Source organism: Rousettus aegyptiacus, unplaced genomic scaffold, assembly GCF_014176215.1.
Source record: "Rousettus aegyptiacus isolate mRouAeg1 unplaced genomic scaffold, mRouAeg1.p scaffold_m13_p_2, whole genome shotgun sequence".
Classification (NCBI taxonomy): Eukaryota; Metazoa; Chordata; class Mammalia; order Chiroptera; family Pteropodidae; genus Rousettus; species Rousettus aegyptiacus.
In genome coordinates this window covers 117,022,739-117,049,023 of record NW_023416295.1, presented here as the reverse complement: position 1 = coordinate 117,049,023, position 26,285 = coordinate 117,022,739, and the positions used below count along the sequence as shown (strand labels likewise).

Genomic DNA, 26,285 nt, shown 5'->3' with positions numbered 1-26,285 from the left:
GGGTGAAATAAGACAGAGAAATACCATATGGCTTCAGTTATGTGTGGAATCTAAGAAAAACTAAATGAAAATATACTCAGATACAGAGAGCAAACCGTGATTGCTAGAGGGGAGAGGGATTCGGGGTCTGGGTGGAAGGAGGAAGGGATGAAGTACAAATTAGGTGCAAAACAGTCATGGGGATGTAGAGTACAGCATGAGGAATATAGTCAATATTGTAATATTGTGTAGTGCCAAATGAGTGCTAGTGTAATGGAGGGGGGGGTCACTTTATAAATTATACAAATGTCTAGCCATTGTATGGCATATCTGAAACTAACAAAATAATTAAAAATGAAAAATAAAATGCTGCTGGAAGGGGGATACAACCACTTTGGAAAATTAGCATTGCTTTGTAATATTCACACACACCCACTGCGCACACACTAGCGAAACTCATATCTCTGCACCAAAAGGCTTTTACAAGAATGCTTATGGCAATATTATTTCTAGTAGCACAAAACTAAACAGCTCAGCTGTCCACCAACCTTAGAGTAAATAAATAGTAGGACATTTGTACAGTGAAGTACCAAATAGCTTGAAAATAGAATTCTAGCTGCACACAGTAACAAATGAATCTTAAAATGATGTTGACTGGAAGAAGCAAGTTACAGTTCACAGTTTTATTCCATTTATATAAAGTTTCAAAACAGGCAAAATTGTGAACGTTTGTGTTAGAGATTCCTATATAGAGGAAAATAATAAAAAAGTAATACAAGGAAATCATTAACAAAATCCACCATCGTAGTTCTGGGGGCAGAGAGGTAGAGGGGTATAATCGAGGTAGCCTTCCACAGGGGGCTGCACGGTGCAGAGAACAGGTGCAGATGGTCAGGACTGTTGGAGTAGTGGGAGAAGAGGGATAGGTAGCGACTTTTAGAAAGAGCCAGCAAGGGTATATGTTGTGAAGCATTTGGCATCGCGCTGATATGAAGATACTGAAGGAAAAGATGTGAGGAAGAGCAGTAAAGCTTGGCATCAGACAAAAAAGTAACCAGAAAAACATTTCATAGAGAAGATGAAAATTATAACAATACCAGGACTGTCTTTGGGCCCAGACAAAAGGGGCCCTTCCTCTGGGATCCACATTTTGGAGAGACCCTCATATGATAAGCACACACATTTCTTATAGGACAAATAAGCAGCTTGGTCACTTTGGATCTGATGCTCAGTGTAGCACAATACGATTAATAACTCTTCTGTTTTTGTGTGAATATCCCCATTCAGGCCCCTAGGGAAATGCTTCTTCAAATCCTTTGCCCAGTATCTTCAAAACAAAAGGCACCTATGTCCAAATACCATGGCAGGTTTTTGGATTGTACTGCTACTAACATTGCTTCATAGATGAGGGAGGACTGGAGTGTCGAGTTTTAGGAAACAAAAGACAATCAAATTCTTCATTTCAGCACAAATGCAAGATTCCTGCATAACTAAAGTGTTATTTCCCATTAAGTGCCAAGCATTGATTTTCTTCTGTTCAAAGTCTACCAAAGTTTATATGCCTTTGTATACATTTGGTATACTTTTAATAAAATTAAGTTTAAATTTGTAATCCTGTAGGTCACTACTGTCAATGGCATTCAAATTATGTGAAGGTAGTTTAACAACATTATTAAGTGGTTGTGCTGAAATAAAGGCAAACAATAAAATTCATGGAATAAGTAATGTAACTTATGAAATATGTGTGCTTATTTTATTTTGTATACCAACATTGCTGGTCCATCAAGAGAACACTTAGAAATGTGCAGTAATAATTAAATTTAGTTCTCTGATATTTAATAAATTTTAATAATATAAAAACCATAGTTTTACACATTTTTTGTTGTTTTGAAGGTGTATTTGTCAAGGTAGAAGGGTAACATGTATTTTATGTAATAGTTTTAAAGCTTGATTTGAATTTTTAAATTTAGACATATGGTCAGGGGCTCCCATTTGCACTCTTGCCCCAAGCCCTGCAAATGTAAGGAGTCAGCCAGCCAAATGTTTACCACGAATCAAAATCAACAAACAATTACACTTGTCCCCCGTAATTCACTGGGGATATGTTCTACGACCCCCAGTGCATGTCTGAAACTTCAGATAGTACTGAACCCTCCATAACTATGATTTTTTCTATGATAGGGTTTAATTTATAAATTAGGCACAGTAAGATTAACAATAACTAAAACAGAGCAATCATAATAGTATATTGTAATAAAATATGTGAATGTGGTCTCTCCGAATCTTATATTGTACTCACCCTTCTTGTGATGATGTGAGATGATAAAATGCCTACATGACGAGATGAAGTGAGGTGAATGACAGGCATTGTGATGTAACATTAGACTACTATTGATTTTATAATGATGCATCAGAAGGAGGATTATCTGCTTTAGGTGATCCTGGATTATGGAGCCATGATGATGTCGATGGTTGGGAAATTTAATGTTTTTAGACCATGATGACTGCAGGTAACTGAAACTCTGAAAAGTGAAACCACAGATAAGGGGAGATCACCCTACTACTATGGTGAAAGGAAGCAATGCAAGAATATAGATGGCAAGATAACAGAAGGTGAAATTATTGAACAGAAGAATTATTGCTTTAAAAAAAAAGAATTCTAAAGTTACAGAAATAAGAGTAAGGCAGGCAAAAAGGCTAACATTTATAGTTGAAGCTCTAAGTAGAAAATCAACATAATTTCCTTAACCGAACAGCATATACATTGAAAAGGCACACTCTATACTAGGAAATATTGATCCAGAATGGTTAGGACAAAGAGAATTCTGTTTCCAGCAATGGCAGAATAGATGTCTTGGGCCTGCTGTTACTGAAAACAACTGGAAAAGCTGGAGAAAGTATATATCTTTTTGAAAGCAAGCAATGCATGAGAAACTGTGTGGTTAAAATCTAGGAAAGGAGACATGGGTTTGGCATTTGAGATCACCTCTTCCAATTCTGCAAGTAGAGACCAAGAGGTCTAAAGTTAAACACTTTTTAACATGTTTGGGGCCAAAGGGACAAAAATTAAGAGTTGAGGGCTGCAAGGAAAAAGTATGCACCTCAAGTTTTAATTTGGGACCCAAAAGGGCTCATCCAGCTTCAAATTATCTCAACTCCTGTTTGGATTAAAGGGACTGCAAGTGACATTAGTCTACCTGCCTGGCAGAAGCAAAAGTAAGTTATCAGGAGGAAGAATAACATCCGGAGCTTCAAACTATCTATACAGTTCATCAAAAGTGATTCTGGCACTCAGTCAAAAATAAGCTGACTTACCAGAAGACAAGACATGGATGAAATCCAATAGAAATAACAGATAATGGAAACATCTATAAGAGATCAAATGATCTAAGCCAAAGGTCAGCAAAATATGGCCCATAGGACAAATCCAGCTCTCTGCCTGCTGTCGTAAATAAAGGTTTATTGGAAAAACCAGCTTACCCCGTTCATTATGTATATGTCTCGAGCCGCTTTTTGTACTTGAGCAGCTTAGTAACAATGGATATTGTACAGCTTACAAAGCCTAAAATATTTACTATCTGTCCTTTACAGAAAATGTTTGCTATTCCCCAATCTAAGCAGCTCTCTCAATCACTTACCAGAACAACAACAAATTTGATTTTCCACCAACACAGCAGTTGTTTCCTGGTAGATGATCACCATCATGATCATCTACCAGAACCTTATCAGCCACGATGAGATGTTCTCAGACATCTACAAGATCTGGGAGATCGCAGATAGGCTGTGCCTGGAGGTGGAGGCAAAGATGTCAGTAGGATAAAGGTAACATTGATGACTCCTTCAATGGTGGAAATGTGTCTGCTGAAGTCCTGAAGGGCAAGGTACTAAAAGCACAGTAATGAACCATCATTTGCAGGAAACCAGCTTCACAAAAGCAGCCTACAAGAAGTACATCAAAGATTACATTAAATCAATCAAAGGGAAGCTTGAAGAACAGAGACCAGAAAGAGTAGAACATTTCAGGACAGGGGCTGCAGAACAAATCAAGCACATCCTTGCTAATTTGAAAAATCTGCCAATCCTTTGTTGGTGAAAACCTGAATCCAGACAGCATGGTTGCTCTGCTGGAGTACTGTGCAGATGGTGTGACCTCATATTTGATTTTCTTTAAGGACGGTTTAGAAATGGAAAAACAAGTTTGGCAATTTAGGTCTATTACCTGTCATTATCATAACTGGCTGCTGCTTTTCATCCACATGCAGGACTAGGACAAATGGGACTGATGTCGTCTTGAGCTCTTCATTTATTTTGACCTGATTTATTTGGAGTAGAGCCGTTGTTTTAAGAAAAAAACATGTCATGTAAGTAGTCGAAAAATAAGATGCATTTAAACTAAAACAAAACAACACCCCACCCCCGCCCAGCAAATTAAAAAAAAAAAATAGAAGGAAGACAATTATAAATACAGAAATTACTGAACTAGTAAACAGAGAATCAACATATCCAACAACTGGTACTTGGAAAAGACAAAATATATAAACCCAAGTGAGACTGATAAAGAGAGACAGATTGAGGAGAAGGTAAAACTAACCAGTGTCAGGAATGAAAAAGGGGGAATGAATGTAAGTTTTGTATAATTTAAAAGATAAGAGCATTTAACAATTGTGCTAATCTTGAAAATTTATATTCACTGGGAAAATTCCTAGGGCAAAAACCAACTTACCAAAACTGACAGGAGAAGAAAAGTGAGTAGTCCTTTGTCTGTTAATGAAATTGAATTTCATAATTCCCACAAAAAAAGACAACAGGTGAATTCTTTGAAACTTTTAAGGAAGAAATAACACCAAAACATTCCAGAGAATAAAAAAGGGTGATCTGGCCTCACCTGAGCAAAGTGAAGAGGGAATTCGTGCAGGTAGCAGGCCCAGAGTGTGGTGTCAGAGACCAAGCAAGGTGATGAGGCTGCCCACATGGGGGCAGCCTTACATAAGCTGTCAGAGCCCAATGGAATGAGCAGTGTGTCTACTTGGACGGGGTAGTCGTGTGTGTGTGTGTGTGTGTGTGTGTGTGTGTGTGTGTGTGTGTGTGTGTGTGTGTGTCGGAGGGGAAGGGAAGGGATAGCCTGTGTGTGTGTGTGTGTGCATGCGTGCGAATTTCAGGGGGATGAAGAGAAAATTAGAGTCCAAAATGTTCATGTGGAGGAACAGGCTTGTTGAATATTATAACCTAAGGTTACTGATAGGCTGCATCTTGGCGTGGGGAGTCAGGGCCTGAGAAAGGTGACGAAAGTCAGTTGTCAGCCTGAAAGGGTGAGAAGAGCATGCATGGAAGTAACTCGGCACAGGGAATCAGGCTATAAGCCGGTGTGAGGGAGGCCTGGTACGGGGTGGCAGAGCCCAAGCAGGGAGAAGAGATATCTGTGTGGGTAAGAGGGTAGCAATGGAGACGGGACATTAGTTACATATGGGGGAACTGATTAAACAGGGCAAAGGAAAATAGAAGATGAGTTTCTCACTGTCTGAGAAGAGAGTTAAAAATACATAAAAGGTGGAAATTAGAATGAACCCTGTGGTTTTGGATTGGAGTTTTATGTACATAAATATATTTCCTATCCACTGAGAGAGCCTAGGAACAGTGACACTTTAATACCAATGAGGATACATACCTAGCATCCAGATCTTGACTTCTAAATGTCATATCCACTAAAAAGAATCAGGGTACCTTAGAGAAATGGCTGATTTTGAGGCTGTCACAGGCCAAGTAAATGTTGAGAACAAAATATCTTGTGCCAGAAAGCAAGGGCTTTCTCAAAGAATGATGGAAACATCAAAATGACTCAGAAGCCAGCTAGAATGGATGCTCCCTTGCCCAAATCGAGGACATTGGGCAACAAAAAAGTGATAGTACAGACACATGAGCTAGTGAAACAATTGAGAGCCCAGAAATAAATCATCATGCATATGGGGAAATGACCTTCAGCAAGGGTCCCTAGTCCACAGTGGAGAAAGGACCCTCTCTAAAGGTTTTGGGGAAAGAGGACAGCCACATGCAGAAGAATGAAGTTGGACCTTTACCTTACACAACATACAAAATTTAACTCAAAATGGGTGAAAGACCTAAATATAAGACCTAAAATTATAAAACTACTAAGTGAAAACATAGGAGAAAAAGTTGATGACATTAGATTTGGCAGTGGTTTCTTGAATATGACACCAAAAGCACAGGCAACAAAAACAAAGAGATGAATGGGACCACATCGAACATATAAACTTTTGCACATTAAAGGAAATAGTCAATGAAAAGGCAACCTATGGAATGGGAGAAAATGGTAAGTCATGTTTCTGCTAAAGAGTTAATATCCAAAAATAAATAAAGATCTCTAACAGCTCAACAACAAAGAAGCAATTACCCCGATGAGAGAATGGGCAAATGACCTGAATAGGCATTTCTCCAAAGAAGATATGCATGCATATGTCCAACAAGCACTTGAAAAGATGCTCAACATCAGCAATCATTAGAAAATGCAAATCAAAGCAACAATGGGATATCACCTCATCCCCATTAGGATGGCCACTATAAAAAATTAAATTAAAAAGCAAGTGATGGTGAGAATGTAGAGAAATTGGAACCCTTGTGTCTGCTGTTGGGAAAGTAAAATGGTGCAGCCACTATGGAAATCATCATGGAATTTTCTCAAAAAACTTAGAATTGCCATATGATCTGGCAACCCACTGAAGACATACTTGTACATCCATGTTCAGTGCAGCATTATTCACAATATCTAAGATGTAAAAGCAGTCCAAATGTTCATTAACGGATGAATAAATTAAGTGTGATAAAGACATAGATGGAATACTATTTAGCATTAAGAAAGAAGGAAATCCTGTCACATGCTATAGAAACTTGAGGACATTTTGCTGAGTGAAATGAGCCAGTCACAAAAGTATAAGTACTGGATGATATCTAGAGTAGTCCCCATTCAAAATCATGATTCCAGATTTCAGGTCAAAATCATGGAAAAAAAATAGAATGATGGTTAGCAGGGGCTTGGAGAGAGAAATTACAAGTTATTTTTTCATGGATATAGAGGTTCAGTTTTTCAGTTTTACAATATGAAAAAATTAGAGATCTGCTACAGAACAATGCAAATATAGTTTACTAAACCATACACTTAAAATGATTGAAATTAAATTTTATATTAGTATTTTTTCATTTTTTAAAACTACAAGGAAAAGTGATAATAAAAGATTTTAACACACTAAAAATAAGACGTATAGTCTATAAAGATGTAAACAAATGAGATGTGTTGATAAGGAATGGGGTATTTGCATAGCTTAAATATCTTCTCAAAAAAACATTAATTTTAATGTTAATTAAAATTTATGTTAACTTAGTGGAGATGCCTCATAGTCACCACCTTCATCAAGTAATTATAGATCAATATTATCAGTAACAGGACAAATGGAAACCATGATAGGATACATTGAGAAGAACACAGCCTAATATTTGTTGTATTCCTGCCAAAGATGCATAACCTGAATCTAGTCATGAGGAAAAAAATCAGACAAACCAAAACTGATGGACATTTCTACAGGTAAATTACCATAATTTCAAAATTGTCAAGGTCCTAAAAGTTAAGACCGTTTTAGCCTAAAAAGCCTGAAAAGATAACACGAAGTCAATATGTGATTGTAAACTGAATCACAATCACAAAACTCGAATGGGGTCTGAGAATTAGATGGTAATAAGGTATGTGTTTATTTTCTGATTCGATTGTGATTGGGTAGGAGAATGTCCTTGTTTGTAAAAATACACCTAATGTGATGGACATTAGCAATTCTCAAATGATTCAGGGAAAACCGTTCATTACAATAGTCTTTCAGCTTTCCTGTAAGCTTATATTTATTTTAGAAATTTAATGGCACATTTGAACTTTATCAACTTTTAGAATAAAACACGTTGTGTCTTCTTTATAATCAGGGTTTTTCTCGGAAAATATATTTTAGAGTTCTTAAAATGTTTTTGAACCCATGTTGCAGAGTTTGAAGAGCTTTATCATGGGCAGATCTTCTAAGTTGGTATGTGTCTCTAAAATACTTCATCTGTGAGATGAACCTGAAAAGAATACAAATAATAATTGCAAAATGTTGAATCCAAGTAAACAAATCCCTGTAGTGAGGAAGTGACATTTTCTCCAATGAAATTAAATGAATTACCTAGATAGAGCACATGTCCTGTACTTATGATTTTAAAGAATGCCTTTTTCACACTTTTCATTACAGCTATATTTGTCACACAACTGACCATAAATGTCATTCAACAGCAGGTTCAGATCATCCAGAACTTGCTTTACTTTATTGAATAAAGCCACAGTTAAATATTTTTAGTTGACAAGAAAGTTAAAAATCACTCATAGGGTTTTCTGTCATAACTATATTATACAATAATCAAAAATGGTAATCAGGGTTGTCATATCTGAAATAAAATCTTTAATAATGGGCTATAATCGCTGTATAATTTGTTTTATTTACCACCTAATTTTGTATATATTTCTCATTTTTTGATTAATTTTTAATAAAGTGTTATGGATAAATGTTAAATTTGCTTTCCTTGTTTTAATATTTTCTGAAATGATCATGGATTAAAAACAGCAACTATTTTGATGATTCCAATGAAATATCTGTTATTTAAAAATGCCCCTGTTCATTATGATCTCTGAAGGGAAATTCTCTTTTGCTTTAAAATCTTCATAGCCACAACTATTAGAACTTAGGGTAATACTTAATGTTCTTTCTTGTCTGTTTTAAGACTTTGGTCTAGTGCATTTTTATTTGATTTATGTGTAAACTAAGAAAAGTGCACACACTTTGGCAGCACATATACTAAGAGAACATAAGAAGTCATGAAAACAAATGCAATGTGGTGTCTTGGGTTGGTTCCTGGAACAGAAAAAAAGTCATTACTAGAAAAACTAGCAAAATCTAAATAAAGTCTAGAATTTAATGGCTAGTAATATACTAATGTTAACATCTTGCATAACTCCAGTTCATTTATCAAAACTAAGAGATTAACATTGGGGAAACTGGGTGATGGAATTCTCTGTATTATCTTTGCTACTTTTCTGTAAATATAAAAAATATTTTAAAGGCACAAAGGCAGTGTAGTGGAAAAAGGATAGTCTTTTACAAATAAATGGTGCTGGGACAATTAGTCACCCATGTGTGAAAAAATGAACTTGAATCCATACTGCACACCACATACAAAAAATAAAATGGATGATAGACCTAAATGAAAAACCTATAACTATAAAACTTCTAGAAGAAAAATAGGAGAAAATCTTTGTGACCTGGATACTAGGCAGAATTTTTTAGATACAAAACCAAAAATATAATCAAGAAAAGAAGAAGAAAAAAAATTTTCATGGCAACATAATTTAAAAACTTAAGCTTTTCAAAAGATGACTAAAATGAAGAAAAGACTGGGAGAAAAATCTTTGCAAAACGAATTCTGATGAAGGTACACAAGAAATCTTTTGGAGGTGAAGAATGTGTTCATTCTTTTGACTGGTGATGGCCTCCTGTGTGTGCATGTATATAAATTTATCAAATTGTATACTTTAAAAATGTGCAGTTTATTGTATGTCATTTGTATCTCAAGAATGCTGTTTTCAAGAAAAGAAAGGAAACCAAGGGAAAATTCAAATAAAAAACTAATAGATTATGAAACAAAAATTATTTTTTAAATGAGCATATAAATGAATAAAAATTCTCACATTGATTTGCAAATTATAACAAATTTTTATAAAAAAGCAATAATTTATAAGGAATTAATAATACAAGTCATTAATAGGCTTTGGATTGTCTGATAATACAATTGAAGAAGAGGAGTGAATAATATGAAAACGCTGGGGAAAAAATACAAGTTTCTTACCGATTTGACACAAAAATAACACAAAACTCATGTCACTACAGGGACATTGGTGAAAAACTGCTTAAAGTTAGTCATTGCACAAGAAAATGTTGAAATGCCCTGAAATCTGACAGCTTCCTTATGAAGAAAAAAAAACTTGATAGAAGTTATGTCAAATTTGAAACCGCCCTAAACCTTTACTTGAAATTACCTTTAATTGTGAGACTGAAACTTTTATTTATTTATATCTCCAATAGCAAAAAATAAATTTTGATCAACCATTCTAGAATAAACACTGAACTCTCTTTCCATTTCCATAGAATATGTTACAAAATCGCTTTCGTATGAAGAGATAATCACATAATATACACTATGAAATTGTATGTGGGATGGGGGAAGTATGAGAGTTTTCAGCCAAGATGGGCCCATCCCCAACTATTATCAAAAAAATTAAGTTAAATACATTAAGGATTTTGAGGGACTTTCTTTCCCACTTTAGAGCAGTAGGACAACATTTTTCATTTCCTCATTTCTTATGCAACTGTTCCTTTTAATGAGGGTGCAGTGTTTACTAGAAGTTAAAACAACCACCTCTACCCCCCATTTATATGGTAAGAATAACAACGTGATTGTATGATACCTTCCTTAGATGGTCATTTCAGTTAGAATAGTTTAAGTTATGCTACACTAAAATCCTGAAATCTCAGCGGCTTAAAAACAAAGGTATTTTGTTTTTTGAATTTGTATTACACGTCCCTGCTGGATGACTGCTCATTCGGGGATGCACATTGGATGAACACTTCATCTCTATCTTCTACAATTTACAATGGTAAGTCAAAGGCAGTGCAGTGGTGTCTCACGAGGGCAATTAAATGTTACTCTCACATTTCATTAAAATAAGTTGCATGATGTATTAGTGTCCTATTATTGCTGTAACACATGACCACAAATTTAATGGCTTAGAAAACACAACACTACTACAGTAATGGAGATCAGAAGTCCAAAATAGGTCTCAGTTAGCTAAAATCAAGGTGTCAGTAGACCTGCATCTCTTCTGGAGGTTCTAGGGAAGAATTTGGTTTTGATTTATCGTGCTTTCTCCTCTTCCAGCTTCCACAGGCTTTCATTTTTAGGCTCATGGTCTTGTTCCATCTTCAAAGCCAGCCGTGACCAGTTGAGTCTGATATTGCATCACTCTGACACTGCCTCTTCTGCCTCCCTCTTCTACCCTTGTAATTACATTGGGCTCATCCAGGTTATCATCCACGATGATCTTATTTTAAGACCATCTGATCAACAACCTTAATTCTATGTTTAACCTTAATCCCCTTTGCTATGTATCATAGTACATTCAGAAATTCCAGGAATTAAGGCATGGACATCTTTGGGAAGCCCTTATCCTGCTCACCACACATGACTGTCTAAACTCAAGGTGGGTGGGAAGTGCAATTCAGCCACATTCGTGGAAGAGGAAAATTGAAATTCTTGTGGATATTTTTAATGATTTCCATACAGACCTTAAATTTACTTAGTAAATGTAAAATTACTTGGTAGATAGCCATTTATTAAGGCAGAAGGACACAAATCCAGACATATTCATGGGACAAATAGGTGATGTAAATGAGAGAAGCAGGCCAGCTGGGAGTGATGGGGTGGGCACAAACTATAGAGCACACGTTCCATCTGAGGGACGACATCTTGTAGAGATGAAGACCCAGTGATGGGCCTAACTTTTTGAGAGAAACAAAAAAAAATCAGATTTTTACATAAAATCTCAGCTTTTTAAAATCTGGTTGCCAACTGAAATTTTTTAAAAAATTGTGCTGACCAAAGCATAATCCATGTGTCATATTGAGCCAATAGGATGCCAATGTTCAAACTCTCATTTAAAATTTTAATTATGTACTCAGATCAGCTTCTGAAGCTTTGAGAGCAGTCTTTCAATTCACATGCTTAATTTCTCTCCCATCTTAAAGAAATAAAAATAACTCCAAATCCTGAAGCCTCTCCTAGCTATTAACAATCTGACACACTTCACTGCCTTGACTCTCTTTCCATATAATGTCGTACATTTTGTGTGAGCTCATCTACTTCAATATTTTCAGTTACTACCTACATGTTGATAAAACTCTCAAATGGCTCCTTATGTCCTTCAGTTTTACGGTAGGAATAGTCAATACAGTTTTGTCTGTAATGGAATAACAGAATGTGGATTTACCCTACTTCCCCAAAAAAGCAACAACAACAACAACAACAACAACAAAAACCTAGAAGATTGGACAATAATTTTAAAATGACTGTTTTTGAGACATTGGACAACAAGCAGGAACATTTTTGGATGCAGTACAGGTAAAGGGATCCCAAGTAGCATTGCAACAGAATAAACATGAAGGAGACCTAGGCAGCAGGAAGCAGAGCACACTTCCAGGGAAGAGGGTGGTGCACAGAAAAACAGTTTCAGAAATCTGAGTAGGGATCTACTTGAGTCTTTGCTGAATATCAACCCATGCATTTGTAGAGTGAAGCGAGAGATTGGCCAACGAACAACCAGGAAGCTGTCCTACCTGATTTCAAGATGTACTTGTACAAGATATACTATAATACATCTTAGTATGGTCAAATGGTGTGGTGATGGCATAAGCGTAGACATGTAGATCAATGGAACAAAACAAGTCAGAAATAGATCCATACCTATATAGCCAATCGTTTTTTGATAAAGATGTCAAGGAAATTCAATGAGGAAAAGAAAATCTTTTTAATAAAGGGTACTGGAGTAACAGGATATCCCTATTGAAAAAGTAGACCTTTACTCTCATACTGTACATAAAAATTAACTTGAAATACATCCTAGACTTAGATATAAAAGTTAAAACTATAAAATTTCTAGGAAAAAACATAGAAGATCTCTTCAACTTTAGGATAAGCATAGATTTTTTTTAATCGGACACAGAAAGCACAAACCATAAAAGAAAATAATGATAAATTGAACTTCATAAAAATTAAGAATGTCTGCTACTTGATACTGTTTGAAAAAAAAAAAAAAACAAAAAGGCAAGCCACAGAATAGACAAAAGATCTGCGATACACACCTGGCAAATATTTTTTTAAAACCTTACAACCTCAGTAGTAACTATGCTAAATTTAAAGTGGGCGAAAGATTGGAACTTGTACTTCCCAAAAGAAGATATATGACTGGGAAAACACAAGAAAAGATGTTTAGTATCATTAGTTATTAGAGAAATGCAACTTAAAACCACAATGTAATAATATACAGGCTAGAATGACAAATTGTAGCATTTGATAATACTAAGTACTGTAGAGCTGGAACTGCTGTTGGTTGTGTAAATTGACACAACCACTTTGGAACACAGTTTTAACATTCTGTTATAAACATATCCTCACCACATGACCCAGGTATTCTCCTATAGTGAAAACATACACAAAGGCTTGAACACAAATTTTCATAGCAGATTTTTTCATAATAACTAAAAAATAGAAACTATCCAAATATCCATCCATAGGTGAATGGATAAATCATAGTATATCTATATAATGGATTACTGCTTAGCAATAAAAAGTAATGAACTACTAATACACTCATCAACAGAGATAAATCACAAAAGCATGCTGGGATAAACTGAAGAATCCATATGTAAGGGTTTTTTGATATCTCTTTTGCATTCCTATTTTTATTATCTTATTTCAACTTGTTTTCACTTGCCTCGATTACCAAAATCTATAAACTGCCTTTCTGTGACTACATCCTGACTCTACCTCTTTTCCAAATCATCCTCCTCTTTTTAACCAGGAAGCACAGTACCTGGCATATAGTAAACTCAGACAAAAGTTTTTGAGTGTATGAACCATGTAATCCTCTTCGATGGTTACTCATGGCAGCAAGGCCATAACAATCTTTGGGGGACCATTGACAATCAGTGAAAATTATGTACTCTCTTCCTAGAAAAGTGAACATTATATACATACAGCATTTTGGATAGAGTTTCAAAGTGTTTCATGGAATTCCTGATGCTCATACACAAGAAGAACAAAATTGAATCTCTTTATTCTGACCCTTCATCATTTCACCCTTCTGAACTTCCGAACCTTCTTAGGCTGTGCCCCCTTTGCGCCATATATTCTAGCTATGTACTTGTATTTCACTAAATGGATTAAACTGTTTAAAGTCTTCATGTCTTTACATTATGCTGCTTCCATTGCCTGGAATAAAGCAAGACGTTCTGTCACACATATTTTGACATTTCTGTGCCATGATATTAAAACCTTAGTTTTTGTTAACAAATATTTTAATATAATGGATATCTCTGATATGTGCTATTTTGAAGATAGGAATGGTGAAGGATGGTGTAAGGATCAGTACTGATATGAGGCTCAGAAATGGAATTAGAATAGCTTTTTTTGTATATTACTTAAAATGATAAAAAAAATATAATGAAATGAATAATTTATGATAATGATAGTAAAACATTTAGGTAAATGTTTCTAACGTTTTACAAGTGAGAAACAACTAGAAAGTTGAATACCAGGGTCAGAAACCACTTTAAAAAAATTTTTTTTAATGACATGATATTTGCAGTGTTAAGTACATTTCTGACAGGAAAGAGCTTCTATTTTGACTATGTATTAATGAGAACCTAATCTTCCGCTTACAATTTTAATCTACTGACAACTGAGAAAAATTTCCTCAGATGGTCTTGTGACTCTATACACTTCGAACATGGTCTTATACAGTGCCAAGTGTGGTAGGATGTGTTCATTGTGCAATATAACTTCCAACCTTCTTTTTGAAACGCCAGATGAATTGGCACAGTGGGTAATAAGATTTCTGGAAGTAATTTGTACACCAGGTCAGCCAGCAATAATTTAACTGTACATGCAAATGATTGTCACTCATATAACCCAAACTAAAAGTATCTCTTAGACCTACTTTTCCTTAACCATCCCCCAAAATGTTTACAGCCAGGTTCCCCTTCTCCCTCCACCACAGATCACATAAAAAGGGAAGTGAATGGAGGGGAATTTGGAGTGGAAAGAACCAGCAAGAGTAGTTGTTTGAAGTTTACATATCTCATTTTTGCAAATTTTGCAAAAACATATGACCATGTAAACATTATTAGGGCCCCTTCTGAGGCTTTATGAAGGGCCCCTGCAAGCAGGTGCTCCAAAGCTTAAACTTTGTAGCTTTATGGTAAAAAATTCAAAAGGCACGCAAGGATAATACGATGTAAAATTTCTTCCAAATATGTCCCTCAGCCAGCAGGTTTCTTCCCTGGAGGCAATAAATATGTTGTTTCCTGTGTCCTCCCTGAAATAGTATGCATAGGTAAGCATTTTGTGCTGGAATATTTGGGCAACTATTTTCCCTAACTTTTCTTACACAAATATTAGCCTGCTATGTACAAAGTTTTGCACTTGCTTTTTTTTTTTTTTAGATACCTTTATTGAGATATAGTGCACATACCATACAATTCACCCATTGAAAGTGTACGAGTTAGTGGTCTTTAGTATATTCACAGATATGTATATCTGTTACCAATGTTGATTTCAAACATTTTCATCACCTCAAAAATAAACAAGATGTTCTTTAGATATCCCTCACCTATTCTCTAATCCCTCTTCCCATCCACCCCTAGGCAACCCACTAATCTACTTTCTGTTTCTATATATTTCCTTAGTCTGGACATTGTATGTGAATGAATCATATAATATGTTCTCCTTTTTGACTGACTTCTATCATTTAGCATCATGTTTTCAAGGTTGATCTTTGATCAATAGGTGTAATGATAAGCATATGTACTAATTAGCACATTTGTGTCTTCATTCTCTTTTACTTGGCTAGCTTAGTAGAAATTTATTGATTTTACTGATCTTTTCAAAGGATGAGATTTTTTTCTTAGAGATTTTCTCTATTTTCTTATTTTCGGTTTCATTGAATTCTGCTCGAATTTAAATTATTTCTTTTCCTCTGCTTACTTTAGGATTAATTTGTTCTTCTTTCTCTAGTTTCCTAAGTGGAAGCTTAGATTTTTTATTTTAGATCTTCTCTTCTAATGTATATATTTAATGCTGTAAATGTCTCCCTAAGCACTGTTTTCACTGCATCCCATAAGTTTTAATAATCTGTATTTTTATTTTCATTTAATTCAATCCATTTTTTCATTTCTCTTGAAATGTCATTTTTGACCTGTTTAATGTGTCGCATTCATTTTCAAAAGATATTTTTCTGTGAATAGAAAAACAGATTGACATTTTTTGTTGTTCATTGCTCCAATATCTTCATTATTTGTATTGTTTCCGACAAGAATTCTGATGTCATTCCTTGTTCCTCCATGTGTAAGAAGTCTTTTTTTCTTTGGTTGCTTAAAAAAATACGGCTCCATTGAGACGTAATTAATAACCATATGATGTACCCAGTAAAATACACAATTCAGCAATTTTCAGTATATTCACAGATAAATGCAGTCACTACCACAATCAATTTTAAAACATTTTTGTCACCCAATAGCAGTCACTTCTCATTTCTCCCTAATTCACCTTCACCCTAGGAACCACTAATCCCCTTTCTATCTCTACAGAATTGCCTATCTAGATAATTCACATCAATAGAAGCATATAATATTTGGTCTTCTATGGTTGTCATCTTTCACTCAGCATAATGTTTTCAAACTTCATCTGTGTCGTACCATGTATCGGTACTTCGTTTCTTTTTATGGATGAATAATATTCCATTCCATTAAATGCACGAACCATATTTATTTATCTATTAGTTCATAGATATTTGAGTTGTTCCCACTTTTTATTTTATTTTATTTTTTAGATAAAGCAACCTTTGGTTGACCTCACAGATTGCAAGGACCTTGTCAGCTTACGATCTCTTATTTTTTTTATTTTTCACACGTACAGCACCTGGTCTTCCTAGGTGGTCTCCCATCCAAGTACTAACCAGGCTGGACTCACTTAGCTTCTGATATCAGGCGAGATGAGGCTTGTTCAGGGTAGCATGGCCATAGACAACACTTTTTGATTATGACAAGGTAGCTCTGTGTTTAACCTTTTAAGGAACTGCTAGACTATTTTCCAAAGTGATTACACCTTTTTGCATTCCCGATAGCAGTATATGAGGGTTCCAGTTTTCCACATCCTCACCCTTACTATAAAACAATGCTTGTTATTATGTCTTTTTATTCTTGCCATCCCAGCCAGTGCCACCACAGTGTCTTGACGACTGTTGCTTTGTAGTAAGTTTTGAAATTGAGGAGAGTGAATCTCAATTTTGTTCTTTTTCAAGATCGTTTTGGCTGTCATGGGTCCCTTGCAATTCCAAGTGAATTTTAGACCAGCTTGTCAATTTCTACAAAGAGGTTAGCTGGGATTCTGTTAGGGATTTTGTTAAATCTGTAGATCAGCTTGAAGAATGTTGCTGTCTTAACAATGATAAGTCTCCTGATCTATGAATATGTGATGTTTTTCTAATTACAGATTTTGATCATTTTTTAGCTTCTTTCAACAATAGTTTATGGTTTTCACTTTCACAAGTATAAGTTTTGCACTTTTTTGTTAAATTAAGTATCTTGTTCTGTTTTTAGTGCTATTTTAAAAGAAACTGTTGTTTTTATTTCATTTTTGGGTTGTTCATTGCAAGTGCACAGAAATACAGTTGATTTTTATATTATTGATCCTGTATCCTGTAGCCCTTTTGAAATTGTTTATTCTAACACCCCACTCCCTTTTTTTTTAGTGGATGCCATAGGATTTTCTATATACAAGATCATGTCATCTGTGAATACAGATAGCTTTACTTCTTCCTTTCTGATCTGGATGCCTTTTATTTCTTTCTCTTGCCTAATTGTCTTTGCTAGGGCCTTCAGTATGATGTTGAACAGAAATAGTGAGAGTGGACATATTTGTGTTGTTCCTGACCTTAAGGGAAAAGAGCCAGTCTTTCATCATTAAGTATGATGTTACCTGGACGTTTTTAATAGAAATTCTTTATCAAACTGAAGACATTCGCTACTAAAACCTAGTTTGTTGAGCATTTTCATCATGAAAAGGTGTTGGTTGTTTCAAATGCTTTTTCTGCATCTGTTGAGAAGACAGTGTGATTTCTGCTTTTTATCCTACTAATGTGATATATTACATTGATTTTTCAGATGTTAAACCAACTTAGCGCTTGGGTAAATTCTGTTAGGTCGTGATGTATAATTCTTTTTATGTATTGTTGCATTCAACTTGCTAGTATTTTGTTAAGGATTTTTGCATCCATATTCAGAAGCAATATTGGTCTGTTGTTTTCTTGCGATGCCGTTATCTGGTTTTGGTATCAGGGTAATACTGGTTTCATAAAATGGGTTAAGAACTGTTTCTTCTTCTTCCTCTCTCTTGGCAGGGTTTGTCAAGCATTGGTATTATTTCTTCTCCTACGCATTCACATTTAATGTTATTATTGATATAGTTGGATTTACATCTGCCATGATACTTTTTGTTCTCTATGTGTCCATGTCTTTTATGTTTCACTATTCCTCTTTTACTGTTTTCCTTTGAATGAAGTGCATGTTTCTAATGTTGTGTTTTAATTTCTTTAAATGTTTTTCACTATTTTCAGATTTTTTAATATATGCTCTAGTTTTTACCTTATATATGTTAATTTATTGAAATCGGCTTCTGATTTATACTACCTTAATTCCAGTGATAGAGAGCAACGTGAGTCCTAAATGGCTCTATTATTTCCCCCTTTTTATGATATTATTGTTATGCGTATTACATCTATTATTGTTACAAACCTAACAGAACCTTGTTATAAAATTACTTTACTATATGTAGTCATTTTCTTAGCTCAGCATAACTTGGCTACCACTCACTTCCTTTGTGCTGTGTAATATATTTGCAAATATATGATGAAAATTGGACATTTTAAATAATATATTGTAGCAACTCTGGGTACTGGTCCCCACCTCATTGTTATAATTTGACTGTTAATTTGTTTAGCAACTATTTCCCCTCCCACAGTATTGAGCCTCCACATATTGCTTTTTAATGTTTTACTATATCTTGCAGATATACTATATCTGTGTAATTTTCTTAACCTTCTTTATGACTACATGTTATCTCATTGTATGTGTGTGACATAATTTGTTTAACCAATTTCTTTAAAATGCCTTTAAGCAGTTCCTAATCTTTAGCTGTTAATCATTAATCAATGCTGCAGAGAGTAACTTCATACCTATATCATTTTGTACATGTGAGATTATATTTACGAGCTAAAACCCTAGAAATAGATGTGCTGTGTAAATCTATAGTTTGGACAAATAACAAAATTGTCAAAATGATCTTGGAAGAGATTACACCAATTCACTCTCCCACCAGCAATGGACAAGAGTGTCTGTTTCTCCATACCTTCGCCAGGATAGGGCTTCATCAAGCCTTTTCTTCTTAACCAATCTGATAGATCAAAAGTGGTATCACTCTGTAGTTTTAATTCACATTTATTAAATCAAGTGTCATTAATCACATTTTGTATGTTTAAAAGCCATGTATGTTTTCTTCTTTGACAATTGTCTGTCTGTTACTCATTTTTTGTGGAGGCGTGGTTTTTCTCTTATTAATTTACAGGAAGATATGTGGTTTCTCTGTGGTATTAGCAGCAAATATTTTTCCCAGCTTGTTATTCACTTTTGTTCATAATATTTATGCATCCAGAAAGTGTGTGTGTGTGTCTGTGTGTGTGTGTGTGTGTGTGTGTGAGTAATCAAATTTATCAGTATATCCAGGTTTTTAAAATTTCTTACTCAGAAATTTTTTTTAAAAAGTTCTCCCATTAACTATTTTCATCTTTTTAAAAAAATATTGATATTTAAGTATTGATCTAACTGTAATTCTTTTTTATATAAAGTATAAGACATGGATCCAACTGACTACCAAATGGTTCTTCAGTTCTTATAATGCCATTTATTGAATAATCTATTTTTTCTTCCATTGATTTGAAATGTTGCCTTTACTATATACTAAATTTTCACATGGATACGCATATTTATAAACTTTGTATTATGTTTCTCTGATCTGTATGCCTATTCATATGCCAGTAACATATTGTTTTAGTTACTGAAGTTTTAGAATATGATTGAATTACTCTGTGATCACATTACTCTCCTTCATTTTCTTCCTGTTATGATTTCATGGCTATTATTGCTTATTCACCATATTAGTTATCTATTGCTGTATAATAGATTATCACAAAAACTCAGTTACTATCTCAACATTTTTGTGGGTGAGAAGTTAGGGAGCGGCTTAGCAGGGTGTTCCTGGTGCAGGGTCTCTCGGATTGTAGTCAAGATACCAGCTGAGGCTGGAGTCATCTGACATCTTGACTGGGGCAGGAGGATCTACTGCCATGTGGGCTTTGTCAAGAGGCCTCACTTCCTCACTGGCTGTTGGCAGAATGCCTCAGTTCTTCACCATATGGACCTCTCCACAGAACTTTTGAATATCATCGCAGTGTTGGAGCTGACTTCCTCCTGAGCAAGCGATCCAGGATAGAGAAAACAAGGAAGAGGCCATATAAGTTGTATGACTTAGTCTCAGAAACAACACACTATCACTTTATCATATTCATTAGAAGTAAGTCTAGCCACACTCAAGGAGAGTAAAAGTAAGCCCTACCAGTTAAAAAATTTGTAGACATATTTTAAAGTGACCACACTGATTTTTCTGTATGAATATTATAATTAGTTTATCTACTTTCCAAAAAATGAAACCAATCCTTTTTGTATTTTTATCAGGATCTATTTTAATTTATAGGCAAGAGAATTCACTTTCTTTTTTAAAACAATTTTATACCGTTTACAATTTTGCAACTCTATGTTCTCTTAAAGTTTGTAAAACAAAAATAAATAACTAGATAGATCAATAAATAAAGCGAAAATAAAAATATTGAGATCGAAGCAATCTGCAATACATACAGGAAAATTTTTAAAGCTAAAAGATCCATTTTCACGTCCACCATATTGCTCTTCTTTACCTAAAATGGACAGTGACAGCCATATAAGTATACTTACTGGTGTGTTTTTTCCATACAAGCTCTAATTATCAAAAATAATTTTGTTAAAAGATTTTCAATAAAAAGGAAGAGAAGAAAGTGGGTTTTACTTTTAGGAAATATAACAAATATATAAGTCTTTTCAGTATATCTCGTACACTTATTTACCATGAATAAATAATGTTTTTTAAATGTTCATAACAGCTTTTATTAAACCATTTATTTTGAAATAATTATAGATTCATAGAAGTTCACAAAAATACGTTCAGAAGAAACCTGTGCACGCTTCTTCCAACTTCCTCCAATGTTAATATCTTGCACAACTGTACTACAGCATCAAAGTCAAAAAATTGACATTGATACAATCTATAGAGCGTATTTAAATTTTGTCAGTTACCCATATGTGTGAGTGTGTGTGTGTGTGTGCATGTGTGTTTGTCCTTATGCTATTTTGTCACATGTGGAGCTTTGAATAATCATCACCACAATCAAGATATTGAGCTGTACCCATCAGCACAAGATTTCTTCCTGTCACCATTTTATAGCCACACCCATCTTCTCCCTTCCATCCTTAACCCTAACTCCCAGCAGCCAATATTCTACTATCTGTATTATTATTCTGTTTCACAAATGTTAAATAAGTGGAATCATCCATCATGTATCTTTTGAGGCTGGCTTTTTTCATTCAGCATAATGTCCTTGAGGTTCCTCTAAGATGTTGTTTGTATCAATGGTTTGTTCCTGTTTCATTGCTGAGTAGCGTTCCATGGTGTAGACCCACCGTAGTTTGTTTCATCATTCACTCGTTCAAGAAAATTTGGATAATTTACAGTTTTTGGCTATTAGGAATAAAACTGGTATAAACATTTATGCCCAAGTTCTTACGTGGAAATAAGACATTTCTCTGGGATGAATACCCAAGAGTGGATCGCTGGGTTATATGATTAGTCCATTTTTAAAATGACGAGAGTTACTGGGATATTTTCCAGAGGGACTATAATATTTTACAATTCCACCAACAATGTATGAGCGATTCAGTTTCTCTGCATCCTTGCCAGCACTTGTTGTTATTGCTATTTTTAATTTTTGCCATTCTCATAGGTGTGTAATGATATCTCATGGTAATTTTAATTTGCATTTCTCTAATGGCTAACAATGTTGAAAAGCTTTTCATGTGTTTATTTGCCACTCACATGCTATTTCGTGAAATGTCTGCGAATGTCTTTTTTGTGTCAATATCCAGTTTTCTAAGTAGATTATTTTGGGTCTGAGTTTTGAAGGTTATTTACATATTCTAGATAAAATACTTTTGGCTGATGAAGAATTTGAAGATATTTTCTTCAAGTCTGTAATTTGTCTGTTCATCTTCTGAATAGGGCTTTTTGCAGAGCAAAAATTTTTTACTTTGATGAGGTCCAATTTGCTTAATTTTTCTCTTATGAATTATGCTTTTGGTGTCAAGTTTAAGAACTCTTTACCTGTTTTTTTGGTCTCAAAGATTTTCTCTTACTTTCTTTTTTATAAGTATTGTAGTTTTATATTTAAGCTTATAATCCATTTTTAGTATTTTTTTCATAAGAAGTGAAGTTTAAAACGAATTTTTTTTTTTCATTTAAGACAATACTTTAAGGGAATACTTTATTCAAACCCCTCAGAGAAATAGATAGGTTGGGTCTATAACAAAACATCATGTTTTAAAGCATTAAGCCAATAATTGTATATGAGAGTATACACTGCTACATTCAAATTAACCGATTAGATCACAGCTTTTCCATGTTTAAAACAGAATAAGCTTCTCTGTAAAAGCATCACCTTTGTGACATTTTAACTTTAGTATTCCTCTACTTCTTCCTCACCTGCTCTTTCAATAGAATCCACACCAGCCTCCTCATAATTCTTCTCAAGAGCAGTCATGTCCTCATGGGCCTCAGCAAACTCTCCTTCCTCCATGCCCCCATTCACATGCCAGTGAACAAAGGCACGCTTGGCATAGCTCAGGTCAGACTTGTGGTCCGGGTGAGCCCAGGCCTCAGCAATAGCTGTGGTGTTGCTCAGCATGCCTATAGCTTGCTGTACTGTGGCCAGGTCTCCAGCAGGCACCACAGTGGGAGGCTGGTAATTAATGCCAAGTTGAAGCCAGTGGGGCACCAGTCCACAAAATGGATGCCAAGCTCGGTCTTGATAATGGCAATGGCAGCATTGACATCTTTGGGAACCACGTCCTCACGATACAACAGGCAGCAAGCCACGTATTTACCATGGCGAGGGTCACATTTCACCATCTGGTTGGCTGGCTCAAAGTGATCTCTGCTACAGAAAGCTGTTCATGGTAGGCTTTCACAGCAGAGATGACAGGGGCATAGGTGGCCCGGGGGAAGCTGATGCGGGGATAGGGCACCAGTTTGGTCTGGAATTCTGTCAGACTAACATTCGGGGCTCCATGGAAGCAGTGATGGAGGACACAATTGGACCTATCAATCTATTCAGGTTAGTGTAGGTTAGGCGCTCAATATTGAGGTTTCTACAACAGGTGTCATTGATGGCCTCATTGTCAACCACGAGGGCACAATCATAGAGCTCCAGTGTGATGTGGGAGGTGAGGATGGAGCTATAGGGCTCCACTACAGCTATGGAAGCCTGAGGGGCTGGGTAAACAGAGAACTCCAGCTTGGACTTCTGCCATATCGACGGAGAGACTTGCCATCAGGAGGGATGTGAACCCAGAACCAGTTCCTCCACCAAAGCTGTGGTAAATTAAGAAGCCCTGAAAACTTGTGCACTGGTCAGCCAGCTTCTGAATTCAGTCCAAGCAAGGTCAGTGATCTCTTTGCTAATGATTAGTGCCCGTAAACATAGTTATTGGCAGCAACTTCCTTGCCTGTAATTAGCTGCTGTGGGTGAAGAGCTGGCGGTAAGTGCCAGTTGGAACTTCACCAATGACTGTGGGTTCCAGGTCTACAAACACTACCTTGGGCACATGGTTGCCAGCACCTGTTTCACTGAAGAAGTTGAAGGAGTCATCTCCTCCCGCAATAGTCTTGTCACTTGGCATCTGGCCATCAGACTGGGCACCATGTTCTAGGAGTAGAGCCCCAGCAGGCATTGCCCATCTGGATACCAGCCTGGCCAACGTGGATGGAGATGCACTCCTGCATGGTCGCTGCTCTGCAGCTGCTGAGCTGATGGCTAAGAGGAAGATCAGAGGTTGTTGCTTCTGACAGTGCGACTCCTAGCTGCTCACTGTAAGAGAACTTTGAGGTCCATGGATTTTTTAACTACTTTTTATTTAGTTTAAAGTATACAGTGCATTTGTTAGACATCTATATAGTTTAGAAAACGATCCCCCCAATTGCAGCCTCCCTCCCCTGACCCTCCATCTAGCCAAAGTATTAATGCTAACTGCATTTCCTATTCTGTGCTCCCCATCCCCACGACCATCCATCAGCTAATTTCTACTTCTTTAACCCTTCATCCCATTCTCCTAGCCCCCAAACCCTCTCCGCTCTGTCCATTGCCAAACTGTTCACTGTATTTGTGAGTCTGTTTTTCATTAGTTTGTTCTTTTTATTTCTTAGATTCCACATATAAGTGAAATCATACAGTGTTTATCTTTCTCTGTCTGACTTAAATACTTTCTAGGTCCATCAAAGCAGTATCTTTTTCCATCCCCTTCCTTTTCATATGCAGAGGTCTTGTTTTCGTATCCTTTTCAACCACTCTATCTTTTGGTTAGAGCACGTAATTCCTTTCCATTTAAGGTACTTATTGATAGGAATGTAGTTGTTACCATTCTTTATTCCTGTTTTTGATACATGTTTTTTCTTCTGAAATAGGTCCCTCCAACATTTCTTGTAATTCTGGCTTGGTGGTGATAAATTCCTTTATTTTTATCCAGGAAGCTCTTTATCTGTTTCAACTCTAAAGGATAGGTTCGCTGGATAAATTATTCTTCGTTTTATATCCTGGGTCTTTGTTCTTTCGAATATTTTTTGCCAAGCCCTTCTGTCCTGCATAGTCTCTCTTGAGAAATCAGCTGCCAGTCGTATGGGTGTTCCCTAATATGTAATTATTTGTTTTTCTCTTGCTGCTTTAAAAATCTTTCTTCATCTTTAACCTTTGGCTTTTTAATTATGATGTGTCTTGGTGTGGGCTTCTTTGGGTCCTTGATTTTTGGATCCTCTGAGCTTCCTGGGGTTCTATGTCCATTTCCTTCATCTGTTTAGGGAAGTTTTCCATCATTATTTCTTCACATAGCTGTTCAACATATTGATTTTTTCACTTACACTGATCAGATGAATATTTGGAAACTTAATAGTGTCTTTCTTAAATCATGTTTATAGTCTTGGCATCTTTTTTTTTTTGCCATTCTGATTGAGTGTCCAGATTGGCTTTCCCGTCCTCTAGATAGGGCATTTGATCTCTTCTTTATTCACTCTGTTTATTCCTTTGAATATTCCATTTAATATACTTCTCATCTCAGATAATGTGTTCTCTATTTTAGACTGGTTCCCTCTTAAATCTTCATCTCCATTTTTATCTCTTTGTTGGAGTTCTCTACACTTGCCAAAAGATCATTGAGCATCTTTATAACGAGTGATTTAAATGCTGTATCTGTTAGGTTACTTGACTCCATTATTCCTAGATCTCTGTTCTATTCTCTCATATGGTTTCTGCTTCTTCGTCTTCCCATTTTGGCTGCCTTTCTGTGTCTGTTTCTATGTATTAAGCAAAGCTCTTAAGTATCCCAGTCTTATTAGTATGGGTTTGTGAAGTAGGTGTCCAGTGGCACAGTCCTGAGAGGGGTTCAGCTGCAGGGCACACTTAGCCTAAGCCTCTACCCATCCAGGGCCGCCTGTTAAGGTTCAGCAAGCAATCCACAGATTATAGTTGCCTCATAAATCCACACCAGAAACCGAGGCTGCCTCCAGTGCAAATCTCAATAAGGAGCACCTGACTCGCTGAGGATACACCTGGAAGTGGCTTGGGTGGAGCACGAGAAGGGGGAGGTGGGGTTTCAGGGAATCCTCTGGGCGGAGCGACCTCTATTATCCAGTTTGATGACGTCAGGGCAATGGCAGCGCTGTGTCCAGCTCACTGGTAGCGGGGTTGGCTCAACAGGGAACAATAGATACCAGCGGCACTTCTGTACCCATGAGTCTTCCCTGGCCCTCGTTCCGACAATGCCTCCCTATAAGTCCCTGGTGCCTGCTCGCACAGCCAAGTGGGCACTGGTGCTCAGAGCGAGCAGGTCCGTTACTGCAACTATCTGCTGGTAGATGCAGCCCCTTTAAGAGGAGTCTGTCGCTGCCATTGCCACAGCCTCCGTCTCTCTCAGCCGCTCGGGACC

At 36.1% G+C, this 26,285-nt stretch overlaps 2 pseudogenes; one reads left to right on the top strand and one right to left on the bottom strand.

Annotated features, from left to right (window-relative positions):
• Nucleotides 1-4,421, top strand: LOC107504403 (annotated as a pseudogene).
• Nucleotides 4,422-22,768: 18,347 nt separating this feature from the next.
• LOC107508198 lies at nucleotides 22,769-24,275 on the bottom strand (annotated as a pseudogene).
• Between the last annotated feature and the right edge of the window lie 2,010 nt (nucleotides 24,276-26,285).